The following is a 13,048-nucleotide window of genomic DNA, read 5'->3' on the forward strand; positions in this document are numbered from 1 at the left end:
GGTATAATTATCGATAGAGTCCTTTTACCCTCAAAAAGTGGCCTTGTTTGGACAGTAAACTCTATGGTCACCCTATGAATAGCTGTAGCTGTCAAGTCTGCCTGAGGTGGTCTAGAAAGATCTTCCCCAGGATAGGGCAGAAAATCAAAGAGATTAAGAATGCTTTGCCATTTGTGTTACCTACATCCAAAAAGAAATTATAAAACTGGGTAGACTGACTGCCTTTCTTTTCTCCCAGGGTTGACAGAGGGCTAAAAAAGGTATTTAAGTTCTGTGTGGTGAGAGAAGAGGGACAAGGCAGAAAGATGATCTAAACCCCCTTGTTTGTATATGAAATGCACGAGAGTTGTCATTAAATGAATCATTAAATTACGAATTCCCAGAAGCTTTCAGGATTGGAGGACATGGTAAAAAAAAAAGAACTAGAAGCCATGATGGAGAATTTTAGAAAGACATGTTAAGATTTAATAAAAGGAAGAAGATTTTGTACAAACAGAAGTCCTAGAGCAGGATTGGGTTGCCCGTGAGGTTAAGCACACCGTGTCCCTGGTGGTGTGCAACAGGGACTGAATGGCCCCAGCAAGCAAACTCAGGCACCAGGTCAAGACTCAGACCACAGGACTTTAGGGTCCTTTACACATTGCCCTGAGATTTTATGATTCTGCATGATGCATGGTGTCTTTTTGAGTAGCTTTTAAGTAAGAATCTTGTGCTTGGGGAAGTATAAATACCAGGAAACTAAAAGTTTGTGTAAGCTAAAACTTCTTATGATCCAGTCTGAACACACACTAAAAACGGACCAAGGAAAGCCACTGCAGATCTCACTGAGCTCATTCTTTGCTACTCGTGCAAGGTAAGCAGCCGTTAGAGGTGTAATACTCAGAAGACGTGCCTCACTCAGACCTCCACCTCTCGGACTCATTTTGAGATAGAACAGCTGCAGTCTTGCTAACCAGTTTGATTTGCATAGCTCTGAGTTACATAGGGAAAACCTGTGGCAAAGCTATCATTAAAGAGAAACAAAGCAGAAGACTGAACAAAGGCTACATTCTGTGCAAAGTTGGAAGTTTAGACTGTTTCAGTAATCCTTGTCATGGTAAGAAAGATGTCCGCCCCTCCCCCACACCTAAAAACAATAGCAGACAAGTGACAAAAGAAGTCTCCCTGGAGGTGACTTAGGAGCAAAGAGTAGGGTGAACTAGAGGCTATGCGTATGAAGAGAAAGAAGTTGGCATGGACACAGGGAGATGCAGCCAAACACCACCACACTCATGGCACAAAGATACAAATAGGTTAGAATCCCTTCCACCTCTTCCACAGTGCATTTCAGCCGGACTAGTTGAGGTCCAGGCAAAAGAAACGACATCTTGATGAAGCTCAGCTTTCCCAGAGGCCTAACAAGGATTGCAACACAGTTAAAGTCAGAATAATCTCACCAGGCCTTTTCCATCAAATTCTTGAATATCTACATTTTAAGATGAAAACATTTTCCAGTAAACTAGGGAGAAATGTCTTCTGCAGGCAGTGGAAGTGACTTTAGTTCTTTAGTGGTTAAGAGTATCAGGGCTTTGGATGAAGGGAAAATAGCGTCACACCTTTGCTACTTACAGATTTATGGTGAAGTATTTGAATTTCTCTAAAGTTTTAGTTTCCACAAGTGAAAAGAAATTGATAATACACACACCATGGAGCCATTGTAAAGATGATATTAGACATGTAAATTGTGTAATGCTTGTAGTGTCTGGGAAATTGATTATAACAATAAAATTTTTATTCAGCAAGGACAATTATCCATTTCTGTAACATTCTTTAGTCATGCATACCAAGCTCTGCCTCATGTTTCATCATCACTTTCTCGCTGGTTCTTAACACTCTAACTGTTCCAGCTTTGACTTGCTTCCCTAGATATTGTAAGTGACTGCCTTCTCGCTTCAGAACTTCATGCTTCCATGTTCTTCAAGAGGTATACCTAGAATCATTTAGAAATTTAGTGCCAATAATGGACAAAATTTGAAATCATTAGGAGAAATACATGGCTTTTAGGAAATACTGTTCTTGAGTTCTGAGGGCATTCTTCATGTTTTATGACATTGACCATGAGACAATTCATGACAGGTAAACAAGGAATGAAAGTGAAGTCGCTCAGTCATATCTGACTCTGCAACCCCATGGACTGTTAGCCTACCAGGCTTCTCAGTCCATGGGATTTTCCAGGCAAGAGTACTGGACTGGGTTGCCATTTCCTTCTCCAGGGGATCTTCCCAACCCAGGGATTGAACTTGGGTCTCCCGCATTGTAGGCAGACGCTTTACCCTCTGAGCCACCAGGGATATTATTTTGTACCCTCCTCCTAGGAGGTTAAAATAACTTACTAAAAGTCACTCAGCAATCTCAGATGAAGAATCTAAGGAGACAGTCTTGAATTCTTGACCCAAAATCTGCCCTTTGCTATACAAAAGTCATCCTTGGTAGGATGATCCCAAGTATTAATTTTAGATTATGATATTACCTTTTGCCAAACACTTAAAACGTTTTCTGGATTTGGATAGGGCCTCCGGTTACCCTCAGAACTCGGGGAGAAGGCCATGTAAGTTCTCTTCTCAAAAGTTAAAGCAGTCCTTGTCACCAAGACTATCATATGTTAGATCACATGTCAGCATCTGTGACACAGTCAGGCCTTGGCTTCTCAGGATCTACTCATTACAAGTGAGTTTATGGGCCTTGAAGCATATGGCCTTGATATATGATCTCAGAGCAAAAGAGCAAGGTATTTCAAGCTGGCCACAATTTTATTGACTCTTACAGGCTCGCTTTGTAGTCATTCCAATAAACTAGATGAGAAATTTCTGATGCTCCAAGCGATCCAGTCCCCAGGACTCCATTTCATGATTCAGAGTCCAACTAAACAACTCAAGAGTGCTTTTGTGTGACACTGTGACCACAGGGATAAATAATTGCTTAGTAATTCTCTTTGAGGCAGAAAATTCTAAACATGGAGAAACCATTTCCCCTTAATGGGAGCCAGAAATCCTGTAAGTGCTTGAAATGGCATTCACAAGTCTGAATGGTAAACAGATAAAAACAGGAGCGCACCAGTTGCACAAATGACTTGCTTGTCACAAACTTGTCATTGCAGTAATCTAACATTTCTTTCACAGAGCCCGATGGAAAGTATGGAACAAACAGGCCCTGCTGACGTTTTGGCTCTGCTAAGCCTTCCTCCAAGCTAAAGCATCTGCAGCATCTTCCTGTTCTAGACCCTTTATCTGCTGAAGTTAGCTGATACTGTGCATGTCAAAGAAATGTTTGACTATTGCATTAACAAGTTGATGACAAGCAAGTTATTCCTGCAACTGAAATGCTTCTGCTTTTAGCAGGCTGCCATTTTGACCTTCATCTTATTATACAGAAGAACCAGAACAGAGCAGAGCCCTGGGAACATTCGGTATTCCAGTATCATTGCCCTAGACTTGAGACCACTGTCTAGGGCTTAGGTGTAGTGGTATAGCGAACATATCTGGCAGTTCCATCAAGTTTATATATGGGATTTTCTGGTAAAACATAAATGGTATAAACACATTGGACTGTCCCAAGATTTCCTATTACTGAAATAAAGTGAGCCACACAGAAATTCATTTCCTCCTCACCCCCTCCACCCCAAACACACACATGCTCATACACGGGTCTGTATATAAAATGTTAATACAAAAGTCCCTTCTTATCCTCAGTTCCACCTTCCCCAGTTTCAGTTTCAGTTAGCCACAGCCATCTGCAGTCTGAAAGCATTAAATGGAAAATTTCAGAAATAAACAGTTCATTAGTTTCAAATTGTGCACTGTTCTGAGTAGCATGATGAAATCTCCTGCCATTCCACCTGGGATGTGAATCATCCCTTTGTCCAGAGCACCCCACCAGTTACTCACTTAGTAGGCAGCTCGGTTATGAGATTGACCGAGACAGTACTCCGGTTCTTGTGTTGAAGTCACCCTATTTTACTTAATAACGGCCCCAATGCATAAGAGCAGTAATGCTGGCAAATCAATTATGCCAAAGAAAAGCTGTTAAGTGTTTCTTTTTGTTGAAAAGGTGAAAGTTCTCAACTTACTCAGGAAAAAAAGTCGTATGCTGAGGTTACTAAGATCTATGGTAGGAATGAATCTCCTCTCAGCGAAATTGTGAAGAAGGAAAAAAGAAATTCATGCTAGTTCTGCTGTTGCACCTCAGACTGTAATTGCTGTGGCCACAGCGCACGATGATGCTTAGTGAAGATGGAAACGTCATTTGATTTGTACAGAAAGATATTTTGAGACAGATCACATTCATGTAACTTTTATTACAGTATATTGTTATATTGTTTCCATTTTATTATTGGGTGGTGTTAATCTCTTACTGTGCCTGATTTATAAATTACACTTTATCGTAGGTATGTATGTACAGCAAAAGCTATAGTGGATATGAGGTTTAGCACAATCAGTGGTTTAAGGCATCCACTGGGGTTCTTAGAACCTAGCTCCCTTGGATAAGAAGGGGGTACTGTAGCTGAAAGAGTTAATGAAAATTATAACCAGTTTTACACAGTTTTTGCCAGTTCTTGGATTTCCTCCTATCAGTAAGCTCTCCTCACCTGCTTCTCAAGTAGCATAACATCTGAACCAGTCTAAGCCTAATCAGAGCCACACCGTTATCCCCTAGAAAAAGAGCTGTGTCCTTCAGCCGCCTCACAGAAACCTGGGGCAGCCCTTTCTAAAACACCACCGGTTCATCTCCAACTTCAGCAGCCAGTAGGGAGTGCTCACACACTGTGCAAGTTCAGAGTCTTGCCTTTCTGTTTGAGAGGCCCTCCCCTGGCAGGGGGACCCATCCTTGGTGTTCCCTGAGTGTGTGTCTGGTGGGTCCCAGGCTTACCAGCGTGCAGCCAGAGCTAGAGCCTTAAACAGGAGCTTGGCCTGTTGCCCCCAAGCATTCTGCCTCTGCTGGTGCCTTAGGTGGATCAGCACTCGGAGCAATGGCGCTTTAGCCCCAAAGACTTAGGTCTTTTCATAAAGCGGAGCTTCGATTGTTCATCAAGGTGTCAGTCGCCCTGCATGCTTTCATACCTCTCTGTAAGGGTTAAGGGCAGTTGCTTGTGTCTTACCTGGTTTAAATGTTGACACAAAGTGCTGCATTCTCAGATTTTTTTTTCTGGTGGATGCCCCAGGTGCTTTCCTTTTGAAAAGTCTTGTGTAAAAATGATGATCATTGTTCAGCCACGAGAACTCAAATTTCTTGCCAAAGTAGTGATGGGGCTTAATTTTCTTTTAGATTTGGGAAACTGATCACAGTCCTGTCTCCCAGATGAAATGTTTAATTCCCATCCTAGGTATCTCAGACTGTAATCTATACCTCAGCCTCGTTATCTCAGAAGGCAGGTGGGAAAGGTATGTGAAGAGGGTCCTGCGTTTTACACAGTTAAGAATATTGCCCCAGGAAAAGGAAGTGAAGGTAGTTTGAAGTGGCAATTACATCTTCTGTCACAGAAAACATGTAAACAAACCATTGAATTTTAAAAGAAAGTTTAGTGACTTCTTTCTTGCTTTTTTTTTAAAGAGTTTCTTTCTTCCTTCTTAAAGTTCCTAATATGATTTCTGTAATGATTTTCTGTTTTCTTTCTTCATAGAACTTAAATGGCAAAGAAATGATATGCTATTTTTGATTCAGGAAAAAATAAAGATCTTTTTATATGGGAACTCTCTTTTTAAATATACATTAGGAAATAGATAATGGTCACACACAAAAAAAATGTTCTCTCTTCCTGTTCAGAGAGATAGATGATTAGTATATGTGCTTTTAATATATATTTACTTGCTTATCTGGTTGTTTGTTTATTTTAAGAAAGCAAGAAAGGAAGGAAGAAAACAAAAGCTCTTGTGCTGGAGTGATTTCCTTGGATTCATAGAATGTGGGACTGGAAACGAGCGTGACGATAGGGCTGTGCCTTTGTGTCACGTGTCCACTTCACAGATATGGACACTGAGACCAGACCTGTTTTATAACAGGAACAAAGGTAAACGCAACCGGGCTGTGGCAGAGTCAGACCTAAATCATGGTCTGACCTACAATCCGGCCAATATTCTCTCAGAAATTACATAATTTTTAAAAAACTTTTTCTTTTAAACAAAGAATGATTTACATTGGCGTGCTTAAATCTAACAGGATGTTTGCTTTTGGAAAAACTGTCTGTAAATTAGCTAAGCTAATTCAGGAATGTACAGTTGAACAGTTTTGAGACATTTCTTACCAAGCTATATTTTATCTGAGTTGTATAAGGAACCATTATAATTTCAATTATTTCTTTTCTCCTATAAGATTTCATAGAAACACTTTTCCTTTCCCATTTTGGCACCTGAAAACATGAATTTTTAAATGAATCTGTTTCTTTTATAAGTATTCATTTAAGTAGGTCATATTCTAGAATTCTTTGAGGTAAAAAAAAAATCTTATCAGATTAAAAGAAATCTGTTTTTTATTCCCATTTTTAGCCACATACGAGTCGGTCCTTGTAATCATCGGTTTCAACAAAACATTAAGTTAAAACATCAATGTTTTTGTTTGTTTTGGTTCTTTCTGTTTAACACAATGGGAAAAAAATGCATTTACCTTTTTGCAGCTATAATAATTATATACTCCATTTTTCATTTATGCAAAACTTATTTTTGAGGGTTTCCTTTTTGTTTCATTTCTCTATTTTTGCATTTTCCAAACATCTGTACCGTGGCTAGTGGCGAGAGTAGCAGTGGCTGGCACTTTTCCTCCGCGCTTTGAGACAAAGAGAATTGGCTGGAATAAAACCTTGCTTTCCATACGGTTAACTTGAAATACAGCATTGAAAAGGTATTGTCTCTTTTTCTTTTCTGAAACCAGAGGTGAAGCCCAGAAACAAATAGCAATATTAATGCCAAACCACCTGTTGATTCACATCAGAAAATCCTTGGCAATCCCCCACTTCATGTTTGAAACACCTAAATGGATGACTGATCTTTATGCGTTGGTAGCATTGTATTCCTGGAGAATCCCAGGGACAGGGAAGCCTGGTGGGCTGCCGTCTATGGGGTCGCACAGAGTCGGACACGACTGAAGCGACTTGGCAGCAGCAGCATTGTATTAATACATGATGCTGGTCATTCACTTAAGAAAGCCTGGATTCTACACATAGTCAAAGAGTGAATTGAAAGTTTTGCTTTGACTCAACTAAATGATCACTTTGTAAGTACACTTGGCTGTGAAGTGTTTATTGATTCCTGGAACAGTTGGACCTAGTGTCATGGACAGTGAAGAGGAAAAGATGACACTAGTGTTTTCTTTTACCTTGATCAATTCTAGTTAGGAAAAGCAGTAGTCTGTCCTGTCATTTTTAATGTAAAATGTTTCATTATAATGTGAACATACAAGAATCCAGCACCCAAGTTAAACAAACCTCAATGTGGAAAATTTATTTCCAAACCTGTTTTTATCATGTATTATTCTAAGTTATGTATAGTGAAGTACACAGATTAATTGTATAGCTTGATGAGATTTTATGTGAGTATACATCCATGCAACAATATTCAATCCAACATACAAAACATCCACAATACCTAGGGGAATCCCTCATGCCCCCTCACAGGCTATATCCTCCAAAACTTTAACAAAAGATTAAACACAGCACAACTCTTCTGATTCCTATCATCATGAATTAGTTCTACATAAGCCATACATTATGAGTTATATAAAATGAACTTTACTGTATGTGTCACTAAAATCTGAGTCTCTAATTGTTAGACATTATTTCTGGTATTTCCCATTTGCCACCAAAATTGTACTTAACATTTTTGTACATGTTTGGAAGCAAAGGAGGAAATGCTAAACTGTAAGAAAAAAAATACATTTTTAAATTTATGAAATAACTTCTTATTTTTTAAAGTTTAATAACTTTACTAAGAATTATGCAATTTTTCTTTTTAAAGTGGTAGTATCGATTTATATTCTCATTAGCAGTCTATGAGACCTTCTCCATATGCTTCACAACATTTGGAATGACCAAGGTTCTTACATTTTTGTCAGACTGAGGGGATTGAATAATATATCATTGAAAATGTTTTTCACTTATAAATCACTGGGATTTCCTCATGGTGTTCATGCGTGTTGCCGGTTTATATCTTCACCTGTGTTTTGATTGAGTTATTTTTTTGGCTACTGTTGTTATGGACAGCTTTTGGTTTTGGTTTTGTAGTTGTTATAATACTCTGGATTCTCATCTTTTGAGCAATATAGATTGCAAATATCCTTTCCCAGTTTTTAGTTTTCTCTTTTAACTGTATATAGTGGCATTTATTTTTAAACCTTCTGATTTTAATGCAGTTAAGTTTATTGATGTTTTCCTTTATGGTTTGTCCTCTTGCTGCCACTGCTGCTGCGTCGTTTCAGTTGTGTCCGACTCATTTTAAAAACCCTTCAATATGACAAGATCCTTAAGAAACCTTCCTATATTTTCTTCTAACAGTTTTAAAGTTTTTTCTTTTACATTTAGATCTCTAATCTTCTTGGCATTTGTTTTTGTGTATGGTATCTTACGTGCATCCTGTTTTGTTTTTTTTTTTTTCCTTGTGGGTAACACAGTCATCCCAGCACCATTTAACAAATTAGTCATCCTTACTCACTAATTTGTAATGCCTCTTTCACCTACATCAAATCTGTTTTTAGTATCTTTATTTAATCCAGTGGACTATTTCTCTATTCTTGTGCTAACACCAAAGTGCCTTAATTACCATTGCTTTATAATATTCTTATTATTTGGTAAGGTAAATCTCTCTACATTGTTCTTCCTTAAAATTCTTTTTGCTCCTCTTGGCCTTCTGCTATTCAATGTAAATTTTAGGGTTGTTTAGTCAAGTTTAGCAAAAGCCCTGTTGAATTTTATTTGTATTTACATTAACTTTAGATAGTAATCTAGAGGAGAATGGATATTCTTATGACACTGTGTCTTTTTAACATTGAGAGCTATACTTGATGAGCTCTTCCTTCCAGTTCTATAATAATGTTTTATAATTTTCACCATAAAAGTCTTGCTTGATCTTATTTGTTAGAATTCCTCTCATATAACTTAATTTTCATGATATTATGTATAAAATCTGTTTCCACTTTGTTGCTTATTTGTTAGTATTGGTGTATACTCAACAGCTTTGCTGAATTCTCTTACTAGTTCCACTGGCTAAACTGAAATTCTCCTAGGTTTTCTACATGGACATGTATATCATTAGCAAATAATTCCAATATATCTCTTAATTTTCAATTGCAATTTATCAATTAATTTTCAATTCAATTTATTTTTCCTGTCATATTGCATTACTGAGACCTCTATATACGTAGTAGTATACTACTAAGTCGCTTCAGTCATGTCCGACTCTGTGCGACCCCATAGACAGCAGCCCACCAGGCTCCCCCGTCCCTTGGATTCTTCAGGCAAGAACACTGAAGTGGGATGCCATTTCCTTCTCCAGAGATCTCTATATAGTGTGGAGTAAAAGCCATGACATTAGGAATGTTCTGTTTCATTCTTTACTGGAAATGTTCTGGAAATGTGATATTTGCTTGGGATTTTGATAAATCAAAATCATTATTGAAAAGTTCCCATCAGCTATTTAAAGTTTGCTAAGTATTTTTAATCAAGAATACTCAGGACTTCTCTGGTGGTCCAGTGGCTAAGACTCCATGCTCCCAGGACAGGGAGCCTGGGTTTGATCCCTGGTCAGGGAACAAGATCCCACATGCCACAACTAAGAGAGTTTGCTTGCCACAACTAAAGACCTGGTACAGCCAAATAAATAAATAAATATTAAAAAAAAAAAAAAAAAAAAGAATACTCATTGAATTTCATCTAATGCATTTTCTGCATCAATAAAATGATAAAATTTCCCACTAATATGTTAGTATTTTATGTGATATTAAGACATTTCTTAATAGTCAACATTTCTTACATTCCTGCAAAAAAAAACTTTTTTTACTTGGTCCTGGTGTGTTTTTTAAATCCAGTCTTGAGTTTAATTTGCTGACAACTTTCTATATATGTTTGCATGGGGAGATTAGTCTTTTCTTAAAATTTTTATTATAGACATTTGGTATTATGGTGATAGTAGCCTTGTAAAATAAGTTGAGCAACATTTCTCTCTTATTTTTTTCTATTTCTGAAACTATTTTTATATTATACAGATTACCTATTCTGAAGATTTGGTTAGATTTACCTCTAAAATCATTTGGACCTAATATTTTGTATTAGTAGGTGGTAGGTAGTGTAAGGTAGATGTTATATTATCATCAGTTCCTTTACTTCCATAGCTATTGCTCTATTCAAGTGTTATAGTTCTTCTTAAGTCAATTTTAAGGAGGTGTTTTTGGAAAATATACAATTAACAGTTAATCTACACTTCAAATTTATTTGTACAAAGCTCTTCATAAATTCTTATGATATTTAATTTTATCTGTAGATATGTTCCCTTCTTATTCCTAATATTATTTATATTAACCTCTTCTCTTCTTTTACTGGCTGTTAGACATTTTGTGTTTTATTTACTTTTTTCAAAAATTGTCTTTTGAGTTTGCTTATTGACTTGATTGTGTCTTTGCATTCTATATCATTACCTTATGCTTTTGTCAACATTACTTTTTCTTTTTATTTTATTATTTAGATCATTTTTTCTAGATTCCTGAGTTCATTTTTTCTCATTCAATTTTAATACTTTTTATTGTTTTTAAAATGAATCTGTCTCGAAATTCTCATTCAGGGTCTCATTAGCTGCATAACATGTCTTGATATATAGTTTTGTTTAATTTTAAATATTTTGTAATATCTCTTTTGATTTATTTTTAACCCTTAATTAGAACTGTATATTTCTAGGGACTTCACTGGTGGTCCAGTGTTTAAGATTCCATGCTTCCAGTGCAGGGCCACAGGTTTGATCCCCAGTCAGGGAAATAAGATCCCACATATCACGCATTGCAGCCAAAAAAAAAAAAAAGTATATATTTCTACATGGCAAACATGTATTTACTCTATTTTTATTACTGATTCTGAATTCAATTCCATTATAATTAGATGTGTTTTATATAGTTTTGATTGAAAAAAAATTTTTTTTAATTCTTTTCTGACCTAGTACATGGATTTTATTGCTGGGCTTAAAGTTCATTGCAAATATACTCATTTTGAAATCATTATCAGACAATTCTATAAAATCAAATTTATCTGGAGTGAATATTCCAGTTATTAATTTTGTGGTTGTTTTGCATTCCTATAGACTAACAACAAAGGATCAGAAAGAGAAATTAAGGAACAATTCCATTTACCATCACATCAAAAGAATAAAATAGCTAGAAATGAACTTCCCTTGCTGTGTTTTAGAATTTTGTTTTGCAGGTTAATGTTGGTCATAAAGCTTTTTTGTCTTCCCTCTTAGCACTCTCTCTAATTTTTTCATACCTCCTTGACTGATGGTTTTCCAGTTGCCTCTATCTGCATTCCTGGCTTTCTCGTCCCAATCCAAATCTTATAATGGTGTCTTTAGCTTACCTTTAAGAATATTTGATCATGAGACTGAATCTATACCTTCATCCTTCCACCTTTCAGTGCCTGCAGCTCTGTCTAAGATATTGCCCCAGGCAGCAGATGGCCATATTTTTTACAGCCTCTTGTTGAAGTAGCAAAACAGACTTAGGTCCACCATTTCATATGGAACACTTTTGGCCCCATTACTCCAAAGACCTAGATTCCCAGCCATCTCAATGTGCTTCTCTATCCGGATTTCAGTAGGCTTATGGCTTCAGCCCTCCTCACTGTTTTTAGTTTCTTTGCAGAAATGGTTTCTTTCTTCTTTTTAAGTCTCACTCTGCCTTTTTAGATTTTTTCATTTTGTATTGTATCAGTTTTTTCACTTATCAGTATATCTTGTATAACACTCCTTTGATTTTTACCTCTCTTTCATTTAGATACACCATTTTAAAACAAATATTACAAATAATATTTAATATTATTTAGTGGTGCTGGGCACTGAACTTTATCGATATTGTTTTATTCAATCCTCTCTATACAGTCAGTTACTTTCATTCATGTTTTATAAACTAAGGAAATTGATATAAATAAGCTAAGTAAATTTCTCCTTAGGAAAGAGGTGATGACTAGTAAATGCAGAAGTAATATTTAAATTCAGTTTTCTCCACTACAAAACTAGTATTCTTAAAGTACTATTGTATGGTTAGATTTTGTGGAATTTTAAGCCTATGTTATGGTTTTTATTTTAATAATAAATTAATTGACTTAATATTTATTGTTGTAAAAAATGAGTATTTTCTATATTATTCTGGCTTCTTGGTTCTCTCTGTCTTTTTCTCTATGGTATATAACTATTTTATTTGTTTGTTATTAGTATAGCAATTTAGAAGTTTTAAAGCAAAATTTATTTTTCTAATAATGAAGAGTACTATAAAATAATAAATAGTATATATTATTAGTAGATGTAATAGATAAAATAAATACTAAAATAATATTAGAAAAAGTAGCAGTTATTTTTTAAAACAAACTATTTTTTAATTATCGCTATTAAAGAAATCATATGCTGCATGAAATGAGAAATTTAGGGTGCTGCTTCTTCATTCCTCTCCTCCTACCCACTTTCTCAGTTTTTGTTATAATGCATTAGTCAGGTATAGATTATTATCCATCTCTGTGATATAGCTGTGGAGAGGATAATCACAGAAAGCTGGATCACTTCTTCAGTAATAGAGAGCTTCTGGTATATGCTTAAAAATGTTTGTTGAGTATGAAATGAATAGGCCTAGTTTGTGTGCACACACATTCACACAGAGAAAGAAAACATAGCTAAGATCTCTTTAGTGTCCTCTAGCACTGGATGACCCACCTATTCATTTAAACGTTGGATATTGTAACTGTTTAACTGCCATATGATTTAATAAATACTCTTTCTGTCAATTTAGTTGGGCAAACATATGCTTTTAAATCAACCCTTTACAATCAATGAGCTTC

At 36.2% G+C, this 13,048-nt stretch overlaps 1 protein-coding gene across 48 annotated transcripts in view; it reads left to right on the forward strand.

Moving 5' to 3' along the window:
- The window catches only part of ZBTB20 (zinc finger and BTB domain containing 20), an 847,908-nt gene that overhangs the window by 578,335 nt on the left and 256,525 nt on the right, over positions 1 to 13,048 (forward strand). For 2 of the 48 annotated variants that reach the window (XR_015165318.1, XR_015165313.1), the window contains one exon: positions 3,159 to 5,726. The exons of the other annotated variants lie outside the window; for them this stretch is intronic. The gene's annotated coding sequence lies outside the window, so the exon portion shown is untranslated. Of the gene's footprint in view, positions 1 to 3,158; positions 5,727 to 13,048 lie in introns of those variants that run through there. 48 annotated transcript variants of the gene reach the window in all.

The sequence above is a fragment of the Bos grunniens genome, chromosome 1 (genome assembly GCF_055505025.1).
Source record: "Bos grunniens cultivar Pamir isolate PY7600 chromosome 1, Bosgru_T2T1.0, whole genome shotgun sequence".
Taxonomy (NCBI): Eukaryota; Metazoa; Chordata; class Mammalia; order Artiodactyla; family Bovidae; genus Bos; species Bos grunniens.